General features: G+C 41.3%; 1 protein-coding gene across 11 annotated transcripts in view; it reads right to left on the reverse strand.

Moving 5' to 3' along the window:
* Nucleotides 1-19,477, reverse strand: part of TSPAN4 (tetraspanin 4) — a 415,251-nt gene that overhangs the window by 257,511 nt on the left and 138,263 nt on the right. For 9 of the 11 annotated variants that reach the window (XR_010080524.1, XM_063398243.1, XM_063398238.1 and 6 more), the window contains one exon: nt 8,806-8,887. The gene's annotated coding sequence lies outside the window, so the exon portion shown is untranslated. Of the gene's footprint in view, nt 1-8,805; nt 8,888-19,477 lie in introns of those variants that run through there. The other 2 variants (XR_010080525.1, XR_010080527.1) reach the window with 2 other exon arrangements.

The following is a 19,477-nucleotide window of genomic DNA, read 5'->3' on the forward strand; positions in this document are numbered from 1 at the left end:
CACAGATACAGAGTGCAGAGTTTCAATCTGTGGTAACACGTTTTTAGATGGAGCATCGAGAAGACTGTTTGCTTCTGCTAGTTTAAATAAAATGAAAGGCCACAATTCTGAACCTGACTCCTTACTGGGCACAGTCTGAGCTACTTTAGGCAAGCAGTGATGTACAGAAGCAATACCAGCTGTAATCGCTGTAGGGCCTGATATGCTTAGAAATTAATCAAAGTAGTTACTGCAGAATATTTTCAAGTGATTTCAAGAGTTCAATTTCCACATAGACACTCTCACCCCAGAACAAATGTCCTCATGGGGATTATATCTATATAATTAATTTAAAGTAGCTTATTTTAGGAAAAGTCCAAGAACTGACAGATCGTAGGATTTGACTGATCACACAGTGAAAACTTTCCAATCCAATTCACTTTCCACATACAGCCTTGTTCATTTTGTTTCAACTTCATTTCAAGTCTTTACTTACTTCATTTCAAGTTACTTAGGTCACTTCTGCTACAGCCTGTGATCTTACAGAAGAAACCAGAAAAGGAAAAGTACCCACTGCACTGAGGAGAAATGGGGACAGGGATAGGCAGGGCTATAGAGTACAAGATTTCCACCTCCAGCAATCAGCCAAAACAATCTGTGGGTTGAAAGCAGAGGGAGATAGCTCACGACGCCAGGCAAGGAGCTGATGTACAAAGCTGCAACACAGTGCTACTCAACACCAAGCAAGCAGAAGGCAGGGTAATAATATTTTAATCTCTCTTTTTTCCAAGTTGACCTGAGCTTAACTGAAGGAGACAGGTTTGAAGTTTATTTCAAATCTCTTTAAATAAATGAAAGTCTTTGAATTGAAAAGACAGTGGATCAGGGCTTTCCTGTGGCTCCTGTTCCTCACTGTGAAACTACACCCACCAACCAAGAAATAAAGAGAAGTTCTGCCTCCCTACTCCCTTGCTCCCTGTTCTCTGTGCCTGGTGAAGTCCTGGTCAAACTGAGGGGGAAAAAGGCTTATCTGCTATTCCAACAGACAGAAAACATCACATCTCATGCTTACAAAACCCTTTAATTTGACCACCATGGAGAAGTTCAAACTGCCAATAACTGCCATTTTCTTTTAAAGAGGATGGGCTTCATAGTGAAGTAAGGAAGAATTAGTTGCACTGCTAATCAGCTTGCATGTCTTGTTTTTCCACCTGATTTGTTTCCACCATAGAGTGTGCTTTGTGCAAACCTCTTTGCTCAGAGCACAGCTTTTTTTCCTTCCCTTTTCCTTAACTCCAGGAAAGACTCCCCACCTCCCCAGGCTACGTTGGCAGAGCTCCAGAGGGCAAATGCTGATCCAAAGCATTCTCTCTCAGACCTCTTGCTACAAATCCATTCATGAGGAGTTCAGCAGAAAAAAAAAAAGTCAGTGATACCACTGACAGTGTGGCACAATTCACCACAGAAGACACACAAGATGTGTAAAAAGCAGAGGTAAGAGATTTTATTCTGAAACAGATGTTCTGTGTACTGCAATCCCACTTTAACTGCCTTTGGTAACACACACAATGCTTGAAAAACCATCATGTCAGAAATCCTAGTGTTTTCCAAATGTATTATACCCACTAGCATCACGTTTATCACCTTTTTTCTTGGGGGTCTCCAAGGAGATTAAAGACCAGCTTGTAGCTACACTCCTATGTATTAGTGGCTACAAACCCAGCTCAGACCCAAGTGCTCCTTTTAGTACTTTCCACATTGTATCTTTGCAGCCAAATATTTTCAAAAGAGCCCTTTACTCCAGTTTTTAAAGGAGCTCTGGTGCACCACTTGAGCAGCTGAAGAGGGGAAGAGCTGTTACAAATGTGCTTGGAGCTCTGCTGCTTGTGAGATGACCCGAAGGTCAGACTTTTTCACTACCAAAGGGACACACAGCATCCTAAGCACCTGCAAAACAGAGCCATGCATTTAAGAAATCAGGAACTGAGTTGGTAACTTTTGCCTCATTCTTCTGTAGCCATTAAATACACCCTAAATCAAAAAGCAAATATTCAGTACCATCTCCACCACATGAAGTTGTTCCTGTTTTTAGTCTCTTTACCCACTCTGAGCCAATCTTGTTACCATTGCTTTCAGAAGCCTGATTTTATCTTTTTATCACTGCTGCTACAAGACAGCTGACTGCAACAAACATGTCTGTAATGAAATCAGTTGACCCAGAAAAGAAGTACTAACACCAGCCTAGATTAAAAAACAAGTACAAGTAGATGTTCCCTCTGGTTGCATGTAGCCCATGCTAAAATGCTGGAGCAATACAGGCACTGTAAAAGAAAATCCCCCGAATCTCCCCATATGCAAGGTTGTTATGCTTTGCTAAATTTTCCACAGGTTTAAGCATGTGGCTTACCTACTTAAAATAATGTAATTAAAATAAGCAAGAGTGCAATTATCTTTGCTATAAGTTGACTGTTATTGATTCCTCAAAAAGCAAAAGCTTTCTTAGATGTATTGTTAAGACAAAGCAATTTACTTTCACAGGCTTTAGTTTCAGAGTCTTTTTAAAAATGTGGGTATTCGTTCACTGACACAAAACTTGCTTAATAATACATGCCTGCTCTACTTATTTGTTTGATTTACCTTACAGTTTTCTCTAATAGGAGAAAAGCTCCTTCATGAAAGGACAGATTTTTTATGTGCCAAGCCCAGGACCTATCAGACTCCAAAAAGAAGTGTAGCAACACATGTCTACATCCAGGCTTTATTAATCAGATGCTTTTTATCTTCCCTGACTCAAAATGGTAATGCAAAGTACAATAGTGTTCTCACACACAGAAGACTGCAAATCCATCTCAACTGGTTTTCCCTGCTTATCAGACTCTGAGCTTTCTCCTGGCCTCTCAATAACCCCCTCCTACTCACAGTGTCTCCCAAAGATCATAACAAAATAAAATATTTATCTTTCATCCCTGAATCGAAAGTGTGTGCACACATGAAGATGGAATCAGGATATCATGAAGCAGAGAGGACTGGACACCAGAACAGACATACAAAATCACCCAAAGCCATTAAACTTAACAGCTTTCAGCTCCTATCAAGCATGTCTGGACTAGCTGAGGAAGAAAGAAGTTCAGATTAAACGAAGACCATATGAAATGGCTCTAATTCTTCCAGGTAAAAGGGGTTTTTGTTAACATACTAGTTACCATTATAGTTCACATTGCCAAAAGGACACATCCAGCAGTGACACCAGTGAATATTTTAAATTACATCTGTCCTACTGTTCACAGGTCTGCTCTGGGAGCAGGAACCCAACTTCACTCCAGCCCACTCCCCTCCTGCAGTGCTTGTTCACAGACTGAAGACAACATCAATCAATCTCAACATCTGTCTGCCATTTGAGATGTAAGGTGTGCAGGGCTTAAAACTGCTTTGTAGGATTGAAGAACAAGCAGCTTACCACAGAGGGTCTGGGATACTGCTCGTAGTCAAATCCAAACCTCTTGAGCACAAGGCCAGAATTCTCCTTTACTGCAGAGCTGACACTCCAGTCTGAGAGTTTGTATTTCATAGTAAGAAAATAATGAAACCAGCTCCCATATTTCCTGGTTAACATTTCAGCCTTCTAAAGGGTAATAAACCAGTATCTCCCTACAACAACAGATAAGTCACACAAATAAAATGTCAAACTATTTTAGAAATAAGCTAGTCAAGATAATAGAATGAATCTCTTGAGTAGCCATTAATAGCATTTGGCAACGATGATTCCAGAGGACATATGATATCTAATACAAAAATAGCACATCCTTTTGTATCTCCCCTTTAAAATTAATTTAGTGCTGACAGGAAGATACCCGCTTAATATCTAAAACCTTTCCCACATCCTTAAGCAGGAATGGTACCACTAACAGGTCTATGAAAAAACCAAAGCACAGGCTGCATGGTCAGACAGAGGGAGCTGTGCTGAGACTCAAGGCCAGGGATCCTTATCCCAGTTCTCCTGCCAGCCAAGTGACCATGGGGGCAAACTGCTCCCGGTCACATCCGCAGTGCGAGGTTATCACACACTGCACGAAACACGGAGATGGATCAGCACAACGTGTGCTGCAAGAGCTCTGTGTTTGTATTACCACCGAATTCCCCAGCTGCACAAATAACAGAAAGGGAATAAAAAACCCATATCAACCAAATAAGCAGCTAAGTTGTGAGTACAACAGCAATATGGGATACAGACATATTTATTTGCTTGCATTGCTTCCTGCAAAACAAAGACAACAGTAAGAGCCCATATTAAAAATTACTCAGCGCCACAAAACAAGAATATATCAGCTAGACCTAACTTTTCCTATTGTGCTTTCTGAATGACTTGCCATTATCACTATAATACAGCACGAAAAATATTGCACTCTTCAGCCTCTATTTTTTGATTAACCGGGTGCTTTGGGAATTTCTGTCTGTCCCCATTTGTAATTACAAGTTGTTATTGCCATTTTCAATGTGACTTGCTGGCAATTAAATCTATTTGGAAAGAAAAAAACTTTTTTTCTTCCACAGAAATGACTTACTTCTTTTTAAAAATAAACCAGACCTGTTAGGTTAAAAAGCTAATTCTGATCCTTACTTCTGCCTAGTTTTGATTAAGTTTCCTCATTTTCCAGTGGCTCTCACAAGAATTGGAGAAATTCACCATCTCTCATAGAGCAAGTGGGAACTTTGGAGAAGCTCGCAGTATGATAATGAAAGCTCTTGCAGCAACTCTTTCACAATACCAGGTATCCTCAGGCTACCCAGCCTTCTGAGCTGGAAGGCTGAGATGGGGAGCAGAATGAAGCTCTCATAATCCAGGAGAAAATGGTCAGTGACCTGCTACACACCTAGACATACACAGGTCCGTAGGCCCTGATGGGCTCCACCCCAGGGCACTGAGGGAGCTGCTGGAAGAGTTTGCCAAGCCACTTCCAATCATTTGTCAGCGTTCCTGGTGGGCCAGGGAGGTCCCCGCTGGCCGAAGTCAGCAACTGCACTGCCCATCGACAGGAAGGGTCAGCAGGAAGATTTGGGGAACTACAGACCTGTCAGCCTGACCTTGGTGCCAGGGAAGGACATGGAGCAGATTGTCTTGAGTGCCAGCATGGGGCAACCAGGGGATCAGGCCCAGCCAGGATGGGATTCTGGAAGGCAGCTGCTGTTTGACCAACCCGATCTTCTGTGACACGTTAACCTGCTTAGTGGATGATGGGAAGGCCATGGATGTGTCTACGTGGACTTTACCAAAGCCTCTGACACTGTTTCCCACAGCAGTGTCCTGGAGAAGCTGGCTGCTCATGGCTTTGGGTAGGTGCATTACTCACTGGGTAAGAACCTGACTGGGTGGCTGGGCCCAGAGGTGGTGATGAGTGGTAGTGGCAGAAGACAGGAAATGGCCTAAAGTTGCACCAGAACAGGTTTAGATTAGATATTGGGAAAAACTTCTTCACTTAAAGTGTGGTCAGGCATTGGAATAGGCTGCCCAGGAAAGTGCTGCATCCATCATCCACAGAAGTCTCAAAAACTGTGGGATGAGGCACTCCAAGTGTCATGGTTTAGTGGTGAACATAGTAGTGCCAGGCTAAGGGTTGAACTAGATGATTGTAAAGGTTTTTTTCCAGCCTTAACAATTCCATGAGTCTAAGTCCTAGGGGATGCAGTAAGCAAAGCCCCAGCCCATGGGCTGAGGAAGGCATTTTTGAGGATTGTCTCGCATACAATGCAGTTCTCCCCTAGGTTGAGGGGCACACAGATGAGGAGCAAGAAACTCTAGGTTTGCAAATATTTCCCTGGTCTCAGACTCCTGGTCCTCTGCATTCACAATTTGGGCTAAGAATCAGAGTTTCACCTTCTGTTGCCATTTATAGCTGGAAAAGGCTTCTCAGAGTGAGATTTTTTCACTTCATATTGATTACTGCTGTCAAAGAGCCTGTCGGTTTTCTCCATCCTGTCAGCCCTAAGGTGTTTAGTATGGCAAACTAGGCTCCTTGTCAGCAGTGAGGCAAGAGGCAGGAAGAGCTAAAGAAAAACAAACTCTGGCAGGGAAAGCGAAGCATTATTCCTCTCCACAACGACTCCACTCCTAACATCAGGCATGCAGGTAGAAAGCCTTTACATGGCACAAAGATCCTTTTAAATGCCTCAGAATCTAAAACCTGACAGCTTCTGGTCTAGACTGCTTGTCTGTGTGCAAGTACTACACTGACACAGGCAGCCTTTCCCCCTCCTTGTGTCAGAGAAAGGAACACCACATGTGCCATTCTTGCACAAGGTCAGCTCCTTGTCTGTACAGCAGAAGTGACTATTCTGGATAAATCTCACCTCCCAGTGACAGCACACTTGAGATAACAATTCACACCACCTGATTTCCATGGTGAAATACTACCTGGGAGACTCACAGTTCTTTTGTATGAAGTACAAACACTTACTGTGTGCATAATCAAACACATTCACTGTCAGCACAAACAGATGCCCCAGCACTCATTCACCACGTTTACCCAAAAGGCCCCACACCAGAAAAAAAAAGCACTTGTCCTTAGTCTGTAAAGACCACCTTGAAGACTCAATATAAGAGATTTCTGCAGAGAAGCAGATTTTGCTTGACTTTTTTTTCTGCACACTTTATACAGCAGTGCTGTGCACAATGCTGTAAGGATGAGCAAGTAAACACGGTTTTAAGAGTTGTATCCTCCAAATCATACAGTCATCCTGTGTGAGTATTTACAGTAACAAAGAAAACAAAGCCTCACACTCTTCTTCAAACCTTGCCTGGAAGCTCTGGTGAGTTAAATATACAACAGTACAAAACCAACAAAATCACTAACAATGCACAAAATTGGGTCAGTCCAACTGCTGAAGGTTTATGTTTGCTGCATTTCCTTGTCCTAAACCTATAATTCAGTTTGAGAGTTGAAAGCAAAGTTGTTCATGTTTTGACACAGTAGTTCAGTAAATAAAAGAAAAAAAAACTAGTCCATTTAAAGTCCATATTAGTGAGTAAATTATGGCCACACTACCAACAACAACACTACCTGCTCCATTTAACTGCAAAACCTCCATGGACAGAACAGCCCTTTTGAGGGGCCTGTGTAACAACAGATATTTTGATTTTCACAGACAAAATGAAGGGAGAAAAATTAACAAAAAGAGTTATTTTCCAGCATAAATCACTGACATTTTATTCATTTGATTTGATTGACACAGGGTAAGGTTAATGATACAGAACAGACCTTCATTCCACTCATAACTAACATGGAAGTCATAGATTCAAAGATACACATCAAAACCAAAGAAAATACATTTTTAAAAAGGAGGGGAAAACCCCACACAACCAAAACAAACAAACAAACCCCAAACACTATAAAACCAAAGCAATCCAAGACCTAGAGACACAGGAGCAGGAGGAGACAGATTACTGAAAATCAAGCAAGGTAAAAATTTCTAAGAGACACCACCCTTTTAGGGTGTGAGACTACCTCAAGTCAAAAGTTGATAGCAGTTAACATCAGTGGACTTCAATTCCACTTCACACTATGGACCTTGATCAAATCTTCAATTTACATGTGCTGCAGAAGTCCATAAACCTACATGGACTTAAATAATCACCTGCAATTCCCAGTAAAAAGGGACACCATGTAATGGTGATTGTTTCTCTGAATGTCCTCAGTAGCTTGCAGTGAGCACTTGCTATTTGCTATCACCTGTATTTTCTTTTAAATTCCAAAACAGAAATGATTTTTCTTTCTAGATTTCTGACAAAATCTGACTTTCCTCAGGTTGGGACTGGTCATACTGTCACCTGTAACTGTTTCAAGAAAACTAAAATAGGAAGTATTTAAATAAAATAAATGGGAAAGACTGAGCCTCTACTGAAAAGCTTCACCACTTCAGATATATCCACTTGGAAGTTATTACAGTGTTTTATTTTCAGCTTTAGTCTTCCAGAAGATTCAGAAATATTTTTCCCTATAGGGCTTTAAAGGGGACTGAACATAAACACCAATGCATCATCATCTTCCTTTCTGCCTACTTCAGGAGCTGCACTCTGTGAGATTGTCCCAAATATATCTCAGTCTCTCAGCCATTTGTTGCTGAGTGATCAACTATATAGGTACAGCAACTCTGCCAGGTGCTGCAGCACCTCTTTTTTTAATCTGTTTATCTGCCCTTTCCTTCCCACAGTGTGTTCTTCTACACCTTCACTGTCTTTATAACATGATTTCAAGGACTGGACTGTTTTTGGGGTTTTTTTTTCCTATTCAAAATACATAAGCTGTGCAAAAAAATGGAGAATTGGGGGAAAGAATGAAAATTGACAGATTTCATGCATTACTTCAGTACATAGGTTTTTATTTTTTTTTTTTCTTAAACAGTGAATTCTCATAATATATCAGCATTTGTCACAAATAAACAAAAATTGTGATCTGAGTATGAAAGAATACAGTTGTGCTTAATATTCAGGTAAACAACAGCCACAGGACGTGAAGTTAGTTTGTCAGTAAGAAAAAACAGAGGATCTTGGACTAATAATTCAGTTGCCACTTCAGTCCCCTGGTGCAAAGGGCTCAGTACAATGTCTTTGCAGGCCACCACACCCCAGGGGAACCAAGGAAACACAATCCACATCAGCAGTAAGCAACATCTCCTGGTACCAGTCTGATCCATTGTATCAACTGTACTGCTTTCTGCAGATTGCCATTTCTGCTCTCTAAAATGCCATCCACTGAGGCCTACAGTTGAAATGTAATTATCTACTCAGAATGCTACTCCAAATCAATAAATTGATCACAACTCCTCACGTACCTGATGGAGGAACGGGAGCTCAGAGCACTTGATGGGATCCCAGTTGACAAGGTGGCCTCTCTGCAACCAGCGAACCGGGGACCTGCAAAATAAAAGCCTGCGTGTCAGAGTTACACATCTTTTACAAAACATAAGGAAAACAACTCTTTCTAACTGTGCCCTTGGGAAGGACAGAAGAGACTACCCCCCCCTCATTAAAATGCTAAAACCACTGGATTAAAACCTAATAGAGAAAAACCTGGCAAGGTGTGACTGTAAGGAGATGATGCATGAGACCCACAGCTTGGCTCTGTAAGTCCTCAGAATGACAACACCCACCAATGGTAGCAGGAGCACAGCAAGGCAACACATCACACTCTGAAGCTGTGGAATTGTGTTCTGCACTCTCAATGGGATTTAAGCTCCTTTCTCCCATGGGCACTGCTGAACATCACACACAGCCTGTTTCCACTTAGGCCCATGTTCAAGCGCTTCATTAGAACAGGGCAGCACTATCAGCTTCTTCGCACAATCTGAATGCTATTAAACACTGCATCAGATATGAGCACTTCATCCCATTAAACACCGGATCAGAGATGAGCACTTCATGGACTTGAGAGTCAAGAAAGATATGTATATAAATTCTACAGACGATCCAGAATATATAATCTATAAATCCAATGCTACGGCAGGGGAAAGTTCATTGAAAAATAGAAAACACAAGAAACTGAAAAGAAAAATTAAAAATCAAAAAATGTTTTCCTAAAACACAGAGCGTTAGAATCTCTGTCTTAAGTACTATTTTGGGTTTTTAAGAAAGTTATACTTCTGTTCTTATTTTGTATAATCACAAAACCTAATTTTTCATTTCTAGCTTTAAAAGAAAGCAGAGCTCTCCCTGAAATCTCATTCATACAGAAATTGAAAAGATTATATTAAACATGTTAAATTTAAAAAATAAAAAAGCACCATCAGTAGAAGAGCAAAAGGCATCATTAGTGGGACTATATACTGTACCAAAGAATGAAGTAACTGCACATAGCACTAGACAAGACAAGGCAGATGGAAAATTAAACCTCCATCCCAGATCAGGTCATTTCCCACATGATGTCCTGTATTAAAATTTAACTTCACGGAATCTCAGGCTGGTTGAGGTTGGAGGGAGCACTGGAGAACATCCGATCCAACTGTCTGGTTCAAGCAGAGGCACTCAGAGCCAGCTGCCCTGCATTGTATCAGACAGCTTTTGATGATCTCCAGCCACAAGGCTGCAAAACCTTTCTGGGCAGCCTGTGCCAGCGCTCAATCACCCTCACAGCAGGAGCATCTTCCTGATGTTCGGACAGAACTTCCTCTGTCTCAGTCTATGCTTCTGCTCCTGTCACTGGGTACCACTAAAAGGAGCCTCACTCCAATCTTCTTCATACCCTCCCTTCAGCTTTTATATATATTGATAAGATTCCCCCTGAGCCTTCTCCTCTAAAAGCTGCACAGTCCCTTCTCCATTCCTCGTCTTTGTGGCACTCCACCTCCATCGTAGGACTCACATACAAATGCACACTGCTTCCCAACTGCACGTGAAGTCTCGGCAAAGCCCACAGGACACTCGGCAAGTGCAGATGTTAGATCCCCTTCTAATGCAAAGTGCCTGGGAATCAACACTCCGACAACTTGCTACCAGCAGGTTTGAGGAAAAAGGTGACATGGTGACATTTCCCTTGCTCCAGGAACCCAGAGAACTTGAGAAGAAATGATTTACCAAGTGCTATGGCTCTGCTCATGCTTCTCATCCCCCATCACCCCAATTACAGACTGGTTGAAAGGCTTTGAAGGGCAGGCTTTTAAGTGAAGAATATTATAAGCAGAATAACAAGTGTTTTTATGCCAATGCAATGACTTCCATAGCTATTAAGGCAGAATTAGCATACTTGGAGTGACAGAAATCATCAGAAATGGACAATTAAGAGTTCAGATTAATCCTCAAAGACAAGATGCCTAAAGACCTAATAGCCTGACTGAAACCAGTGAGATCAGAGAGAGATCTAACTCTTTCAAAAGGCCTACAAGGCATTTGATGCTTCTTTTCCCAGTAGGCTTTCCCTGCCTTTGGTTCAAAGCCATCCAAAAGGGTGAACTTCAAACACCTGTTTCAAGTGAAGAGGATGACACTGGAGGATGCCCTTTATTCAACCAGACAGACTCCACAGGAACAAGCACAGATGTTCAGCACTCCTGCCTTCTACTTCACGAGTAAAAAAAAAACCATGCATGGTCTAATTACCAAGTAAATGAAACAGATTAATTTGATTAGATAGTCAGAAGAAATAAGGCCATTCCTTCCCATTCAAGCACACACTCAGTACAAGAGACGTACGGAGAAAGAAAAGAAAATCTATTGCATAAATTAAACAATTCAAGTACAGCACTAGAAGATCTTTCAGGAAAGATATGATTCTGTATGGGAAAGGACACTATGAACTGCTGATTGCATCAATGTGTCTTTACCTGCTTCTGAACATTACTGCTGCCTAGATCAGCACTACTGTGTCAGGCACTGAGCCTGAAGTGCCATGCAAGGTACAAAATCTGCTCTCCCTCATAATGATTTTATCCAAATTGCATCCATACCACAGGAACAGATTATTCACAACTGGGAAAATGCATCCAAAGTCTATTCCCCAGCAGCTTTTAAGAGAGGACTTTATAGAAGTGAGGCATGAATGGAGACCATCTTGAGAGAGCACTATGTAGTAAAAAGGACCTCATCGGGACAAATGGGTCTTTATTCTTGTTTCCAGCTTATTAGAAAAAAAGAGAATCCCATATTTGTTCCAGTTTCAAATGGCAAAAGCAACAAAACCAACAAAAATTTGAGTAAACTTAAAGGTGGAGGAATTGCTTCTGCAATGTTTCTGCTTTGTTTCCAAGCCAAAAAAGTGCTTGTGTCTTTTCTGTATCCCTTGATCTAGCTTGATTTATAATCTTGGAGAGAGAATTTGCTTGACCTAGTGAACTCTTTAGAGATCACCACGACTTTAACTCTTTTGCTGTAAATCCTTCCACATTTTAGCACAGTGATCTACATATAAAGATACAACTGACCAGGCACATAGCCCAGAAATAAATTCTGAACTTTTGACTGAAGCAGAGGAGAAGCTCTCTTGCCCACCAAACAAGACATATCTATAGGCAACATCACTAAAATCTAAAATGAAATTAATTATAAAATTAAGATAAATAAAATTAATAGAATATAAATCATTATTAAAATCTAAAATAGATTTCTTCCCTTTTCATTAATCTTTTTGCCTTATGAACTTTTTTTTTCATGTCAGCCAGAGGACTAGACAACAAGGAATGTCAGCATCCATTTTGTTGAAAGTGTCTAAAACCATACTGACCCCATCAAAACATTGACCACAAAGTTCTTTCTCACTTAACTTTCAAAGGATATAAACCTGGAGGTCTCTTTGTTGTCATAATCCGGAAGCTCTGCCAGCCCAAGACTGCGGCTGTTGATTGTTCACTGAGGTTAACTCACATTATTGCACAGACCAAGCTCAAGGCCAGTGCAGCTCCAGGCTTACCTGACATCAATCACACTGTGGCTCTTCAAACTCCTGCTACATGAGCTTCAGCAAAAGATCGAGCTTCTGAGCTTGTGATTATGCATTTAGCTTAACTAGTCCCAGTTAAAGTGAAAGGGATGTAACATCAAGAAGATGTTTCTGTCCCCTTCTTTGCTTGGTGTTTGTTTAAATTCTGCCTGTTCTGGAAGGAGGAAAATGCTGTAGATGTTTTGAAAGATTAAATGAGAGTTTATTCAATAGCAGTGCATTCAATACTTTCTTTAATCAAATAAAATAATATCCTAGGAAGACATATAGTGGATTTTTTGTATGAAAGTTTTAATAGCATTCTTAAAAATGTATACCCAGTGCTGACCCTGAAACATATGCAATCATCTTAGAACCATAAATAATTACTTTAAAAGCCTCATACAAAGACAAATTCCTCGCTTGTCCACAGCCTCTCCAACTGATATTAGGACTTCAGCTTTCAGGGAGAAGAAAAAAAAAATCACAAACACAAACCAGAAATTTGAAGGGCAGTGGCAGTATGGGCAATGTTAAACAGATTAGATTAAATAAATTACATTTTTGTCATGCCCTAAGTGCGACAAACAGTGCAGTCTGTGCCCTGGGACGGAAGACATCTCTAGCTCAAGACCTCCCTGCCTTGGTACACAAGGTTCAGCCTTGGCTGAAATTTGGGATTAAGAGCAGGTCTGGGTCAGCTGCCGAGGACAGCCAGACAACTCTCCAAATGCAGATTAGAAAATACCTGAATGCCAGCCTTGTGAGCTACAGTCCTCGCCCTTGCCTCTGGAGACAAGCTCTAATGAGCATAAACTTTGCAGGTGGTCTCACCTGAGAGTGTGTTTTTAAGCAATGAGGATCACATCACACACACACAGACAGACACATCTGACACAACAGCCAGCCAGTCATTACCTCCTCATCTCCCCTGATGGCTGAGACTCCTTACCAAAAGAAGTCTTGTCAGAAAACATTTTTATCAAAAATAGTGGCACACTGAAGGCTCTATTTTTCACCAGGACTCAAAATCAGTACATTTTCCAGTCCTTTGTAAAACATTTCTTTTCAGCATTATTAATTGCATTGTTTTCATTTCAAGGGAGAAATGATTGACAAAACGCTTTACCACCAATAAAGAATCACAGATTCTGACATTTATGTGGAAAGAGTGACTATCAAAAGAGTCATTTTGGTGTAAGAATTTGATGTCTCATTGACAACAGCCCACCCCACCCCTGCTGTGTCCGTGGAAGAGCCCTGACGGTGCTGTCTGCTGCCTTAAGACAGCATCATCTACAATCCCTGCTACCAAAAGGCAGTTTAAAGCCTGGGGTGTCAAGAGCCAATTGAATCTGGAATTTCTCAATGCATGGCATCCTGTAGCTGATTTTTGCCTTCTCTATACATCCTCATCTCACTATTTGCAGAGATCCTCAGGGATCACATTTCTCTGCTCTGCATCTCCTGAAGTAACAGAGCAGAAAGAGAAAAGGACTGAATCTTCTTTCTTTCTTTCCCTTGACAGAAATACCTCTACTCCTGACAGGCTACACAGTAGCAGAACACTGCAGTCAACTACTTGATAAGAATAGGCAGAAGGATGAGCTTCACAGCCTCCCAAATCCAACACAGACATCTAAATATGTTATCTCTTGCACTGCATATTAGCTTGGCACTGAAATTTTTTGTGTCAATGCTGTATACAGATTGTTCACAAGTAAATAAGATTAGAGCCAAGGCTGGGAAAGCTCATTCTCCAAATAATAAATTCCAGTAGCTCAAACAGAGATCAGTACTGTGGAGAACAGGACAGTACTGACTGACGAGAAGTCACCCAGCTTCACCCTCGAGCAACTCATGCAGCTGAGGTATTCCAGAGAATAAATTTGTATTTGATCTTCTCATATTTTCTCATAAGACATAATTTAGCAACAAGTATGCCTAAACTGTCCAGAAGCCAGCACAGTCCTGGGGTAAACAAAACCTTACATCAGGCTTCTGAAGGTTGCAGGAGCAGATACAGGAATGAGACTGCAAGGAAGTGAGGATATTACTCCCATCCTTAGAGACCCAGCAGACTTCAGAAAAATGACAAGGGCCTTTTGCAATGCATTTCACATTCAACATGTGAAATCAGAAAGATTATAAAATGTCAAGGCAATTCAATCTTTTGCTTTTGCTTACAAAGAGCAAGCCATTTATCTAAAGCACACTTGAGGGGCTTTGATCTTATCTGGTTCTTAGAAGACATTTAAAACAACAGGACAAGGAAGGTAAATTCTGTACTCCAGAATATGACTTCTGACCTCTGAGGGCAGGGACAGTTATACAGGTGAGAATAAGGAGGAAATTAGTGTAGGATCACACCTGCCCTCCTCTCTAGCTTCCACTAACAACCCAACTATTGTGGCTCATCCCTAACAGCAGCAGTGGCAAGGACAAAATTACCAGGAATTCACTGATTGTCAGTCCCCAAATATCCAGCACTACTGCTGGCAGCAGTTTTCAGGGAATTCCTCAGATACAAGGCACTGAAATAAAGATGCTTTCTGCATGAGCCTGGGGACACCTTTTTGGCTGGGCTCTGCTCAGCAAGATTGGTGATCAAGACCTCATCCTGTCCCAGCTATGCCTGCTTCATTTGGGCTTTCTTTGCTTTGGGACTAGACAGAAGCATTTAAAACACAGAAAATTTCAATCCATGGTTGAATGCACATTTTTCAATGCTGTTCCAGTACCATGCCAGAGAATAACACATTCTTTCCTGTGAAGACACGCAACACTCACAAATACTGAGGTACATTTAAATAAAGAAGGTTTTGTCATTTGCCTGGCTTCCATAAAGTTTTCTGGTTTCAAGCTGGCATTTCAGCTGTTTAAAGAAAAAAAAACCAGAAGAATGGGGGGAAAATCTCTGTTAAGTGAGAAGATATTCATCTTAGGAATAACTCACTTATTTGCTATGGAGCTGCAGTGAAGCTCAAACCCTTGGGCCTTGCCTTGGTCACACAAACTTGTGTCTGGCCCTCCACCCCCCTGATCCAAACTGCAACACCCAGCCTGACCTCGGACCTGCCTCATTTCCAAGCCCTGGATCACTGCCCTTTGGGCCAGGGACACTGCTGGGCCACTTCAGGCAACAGCACAACCTTGTTAGTATATTCAGGTTTTCTAAGCCTTAAAAGCTCCTTGAGGGAGAGATAAAAAAGAAAAAAAGACTCCTCCCTCCCAGCTCTAACTATAACCTGTCATACAAGCTTAGAGAAGTATAAAAAGCTTTCAGCACAAGTCTAACATGCAGCCATGCATACTGCAAGATGATCCCTTCTCATTTGAGCTGTTCAGTAGCAATATTTTCCAATGCTTTCTTCTTTGCCACAAAACAGACCATTGAAAATTCTGCAACAAACTCTCAGCAGTTAAATTGCCCACTTACCTTGCTCTATTATCTAATTTGCATTAATTACATTCAATGGAAGCAATTATTTAATTGGTACAAACTGTGGTCATGTACATACTCCTGTTGAGACACTTTGGGTTGCACACAGACCAATTACCTGATGAATTGCACAGCACCTGATCACAAAGTTATTAAAAATTCAACAGAAAACTCTCTAGACAGTACACAGCTCTCGTTCTCAAAAAGCTGTGATACCAGAGGAATGAAACTCAGAAGGTTGACATATCCAGCTTTGAAACACTCAACCTTCCATTAAATGAGTTTAAGTGGTTCAGAAATCAGTAAATTATTCCCCACCATTCCCACCAACATTAATATGTGACTGCTACTGATATGCACATTGTAGGGGATGGGGTGAGAACCCCACTTGGCGGAGCGCTGAGTACTCATGTACATACAGCATTTTAACAAGTACAAATCTGCATGGCATCCACAAAAGACAGGAGGAAGAAGGCTGACCTACGTGTCTTTCTTGAACTTAAGATACTTCAGGTACTTGCCTAAGGACACTTCACTGAAGTGAATGAATTTTGTCTGGAAATTATTTTAAATAATGCCTTTAAATATACACTTCTCCCACCTTGTAAAGACAACTATGCCTGGAAAGTTTATGGAGACAGACACAGTTTAAAAACACCCTCTTAACAAACAGCTACCTCATGTGAAGAAGAGATACAACAAGGAAAAGCTGAGACTTTAACCAGCTGGAATTCAGATTGCCACCAAAGAGAATGGCCACTCCACAGGGATCACAGAGGACTGGTCAAAAAAAATGTACTTCAAATGTGAAGGTTCTCATGGAAAGGCCAAGATATTTATCAAAATCCTTTGCTGACCTCCAGAGAATTTATAACCAGATCACAAGACACAGCTTTAACCTATTTACAAGCAGAACAAATCCACATGTGATGCTGAGGCTCTTACCACCCTCCCACAAGGACAGATCACAGCACACAACGTGCAGAGCTGCTACAGCCACTCAAATGACTTGAGAAATCTATGGCAAATATACATAGACCTCCGTTTTTAGAGGGCTGCAAGTCAGCTGAGGATGAAATGAGAAGGGACTGACAAAGTTTAAAAGAGCAATTCATGGGTCTTGCTCTGCAAAGCAACTGCTCACACCTCACTGGTAATTCCTCATTAGCATTGAGTGTTCACTCTCTGGGAGCACTTGGTCATTTTGCACCGCACACGAAAGTCCCAGCCCAATACCAAAGGGCAGCCTTTCCTTCTTTTTCTCTTCTTCCCCTTAATTAAAACAATTTCCAGGAATTAGCAGGCCCCTGCACATTTGTTTTAAACAGCAACTTCTTTACATTCCCACTAAAATTACAGAAATATATGAAGCTTAAGTGCCATTCTGCACAGAGAGTGCTGAAAAATTAAAATCCTTTTCTTCATTGGAATGAGCCCAAAATATTGTCATGGCAACTGTGGTTCTAAAGATACAGGCAAGATAAATTGAAAAACATAATCTACACTTCAACAAACTACAGATATATCCAACTCCCAGATAACTGACTAACAAATCATTGACAATCAGAGAAATGAAGACCAGAATACGGAAATTTCTTCTCTCACTTCTGATCACTTTCACCAGCACATCTTCTAATGATCCCAGCTTTTCATTTTACAGGATATTAAAAAAGGAAAAGCAGACAATTCAAAATTTATGAGGAGCCAAGGGACCCTACCGAGTGCCACCTTTCTTGTTTCATTCCTCATGCCACTGGCATAAATTGGGTTTGCAGTCTCCCTCATTTAACAGCCCTATTTATCTTGCATTCATATGTCTCCCTGTCTGCTAGCTTTTAATACCATTTACCAACACTCATTTCTTCTCAGCTGCCTTTAGCCCTCCAGGGTTCTCTGTACAGCCCTAAGGGAACTTAGGAAAATACATTTTCTACCGTTTATGTTCCCAGCTCCTCAGGGCAAGGAACTGCACTCATCCTTCCTTAGGCTGAGGAGGAACGGGTGGGACACTTTCTATTACAGGCTAAAAGGCTGCTATTTAAACTTGGATGCTTACAGAAGTGACTTTTTCAGGTACCACCAGAGGCTCAGGAGCACAAAAGGGTAGTCAAAGCCAAGTTTTTTCCTGTCCAGGAGAGCTGTACACAGGAATCAGACCAGAAGGGTTGGGATTTAAGATATAATGACAGTATAAAAATGCGAAAGTGCTTTTTCTTGGTACATATTTTTTTCTCATTTCCTGGGTTTTCTGTATATCTTCTATAACATTTAAATCCAGCTGTTGGAACCGCAAAAGCACAAAGGTACCTAATACAATATTCCAACCAAGTTCCTCTAAGAAATGCCTCAAAGCCATTTGACTGAAGGAAGAAGCAGAAACATTTACCATCGGGTGGCCTTCTCAGCTACAGAAATCTGCATCACAAGCATCAGCACTCTAGAGCTATTTGCAAAAGCTAAGTTTGCCAAGGCTGAAAATAATATTCAGTAGCAATAAAAACGACTGACTATGGTTCATAGTGAAGGAAAACTTTCTGGATAACAACTTCAAACCATGGTTGAGATACCAGTTCCTGTGTGGAACCGGTCAAGACTCAGTACTGGTTAACAGCCAAGAGGCTCCAAGGAGGCCCATCTTTTACAGAGATCTCAACCTCCTGTCCTTCAAAGCAGAGAAAAAAAAGACTGTGGTGAAACTGAATTGAAAAGTAAGGTGCCAAAGCAAAAGAAAGACTGGGGCTCAAGAGGGGTGACACGATTTTCTGACATGACCAGGACTTGTGACTCTCTCCTAGGTGGAATATACAGAATGTTAGACAAAGATGTGATCAGACAAAGCAGCATATAAAAGTCTAAGGAGAGCAGTACAGCAAAACTTGTTCTGAGCCACTTTCTAACCCAGAGGCTAGCCTAGACTGGGGTTGTGTTCCTTATGATAAGAGAGAGTGAGGAAAGATATGACATGTCCTGGATAACATAATACTAAGAAAATCTTATTTCCTCAGATAAAAAAACAAACTGAACAGCAAGACAAAGTTGTTCAGATTCTATTTCTGCTTCAATATTCTTGTCAACCTGTCCTGTATATAAATGTTTCGTGTCAGTCCTTTCTGGACCCCTGCTACAAGTCCTGACTGCTCACAGGCCTGTTTGCCAGTACCAGAGATACTTCTTGAATTTTTCTTCTCTCTGACACTCTTTCAAATACTCATTCCAGCAACAGATATCAAAATGATAAGGACAGCCGAACAGAACAGCAGTTTACTCTTATCAAATAAAGGGAATAAGGTAGCCTTGGAGAAGTACATGAGGCCAACAAAACAAAAGGCATGCAAAACACAAGCAGGATGCCAGCTCAGCTCTGCAAGGCTGCCACAGTAGAAGTTATACAAAACAATGATACTGCAGTCACTCAAAAGTGGGGGTCGAGAGACAGCCCCCTACAAAGGACACCAGACATTGAAGACAGATCTCAAAGAACCATATAAAGACTTCTGATAAGGGATGTGACTATGCAAAATCAAGTAATCCCTCCACATCAGCTACGTGGGGAGAGCTAATGAATGTGTAATCAGTGTGTTCGATAAAAGCTTGCCTGCCCGGCGCACAGCGCCAGTGCTGCAGGGAGGAATGCCTGCTTTCTAATACTCAAAAC

Source organism: Prinia subflava, chromosome 5, assembly GCF_021018805.1.
Source record: "Prinia subflava isolate CZ2003 ecotype Zambia chromosome 5, Cam_Psub_1.2, whole genome shotgun sequence".
Classification (NCBI taxonomy): domain Eukaryota; kingdom Metazoa; phylum Chordata; class Aves; order Passeriformes; family Cisticolidae; genus Prinia; species Prinia subflava.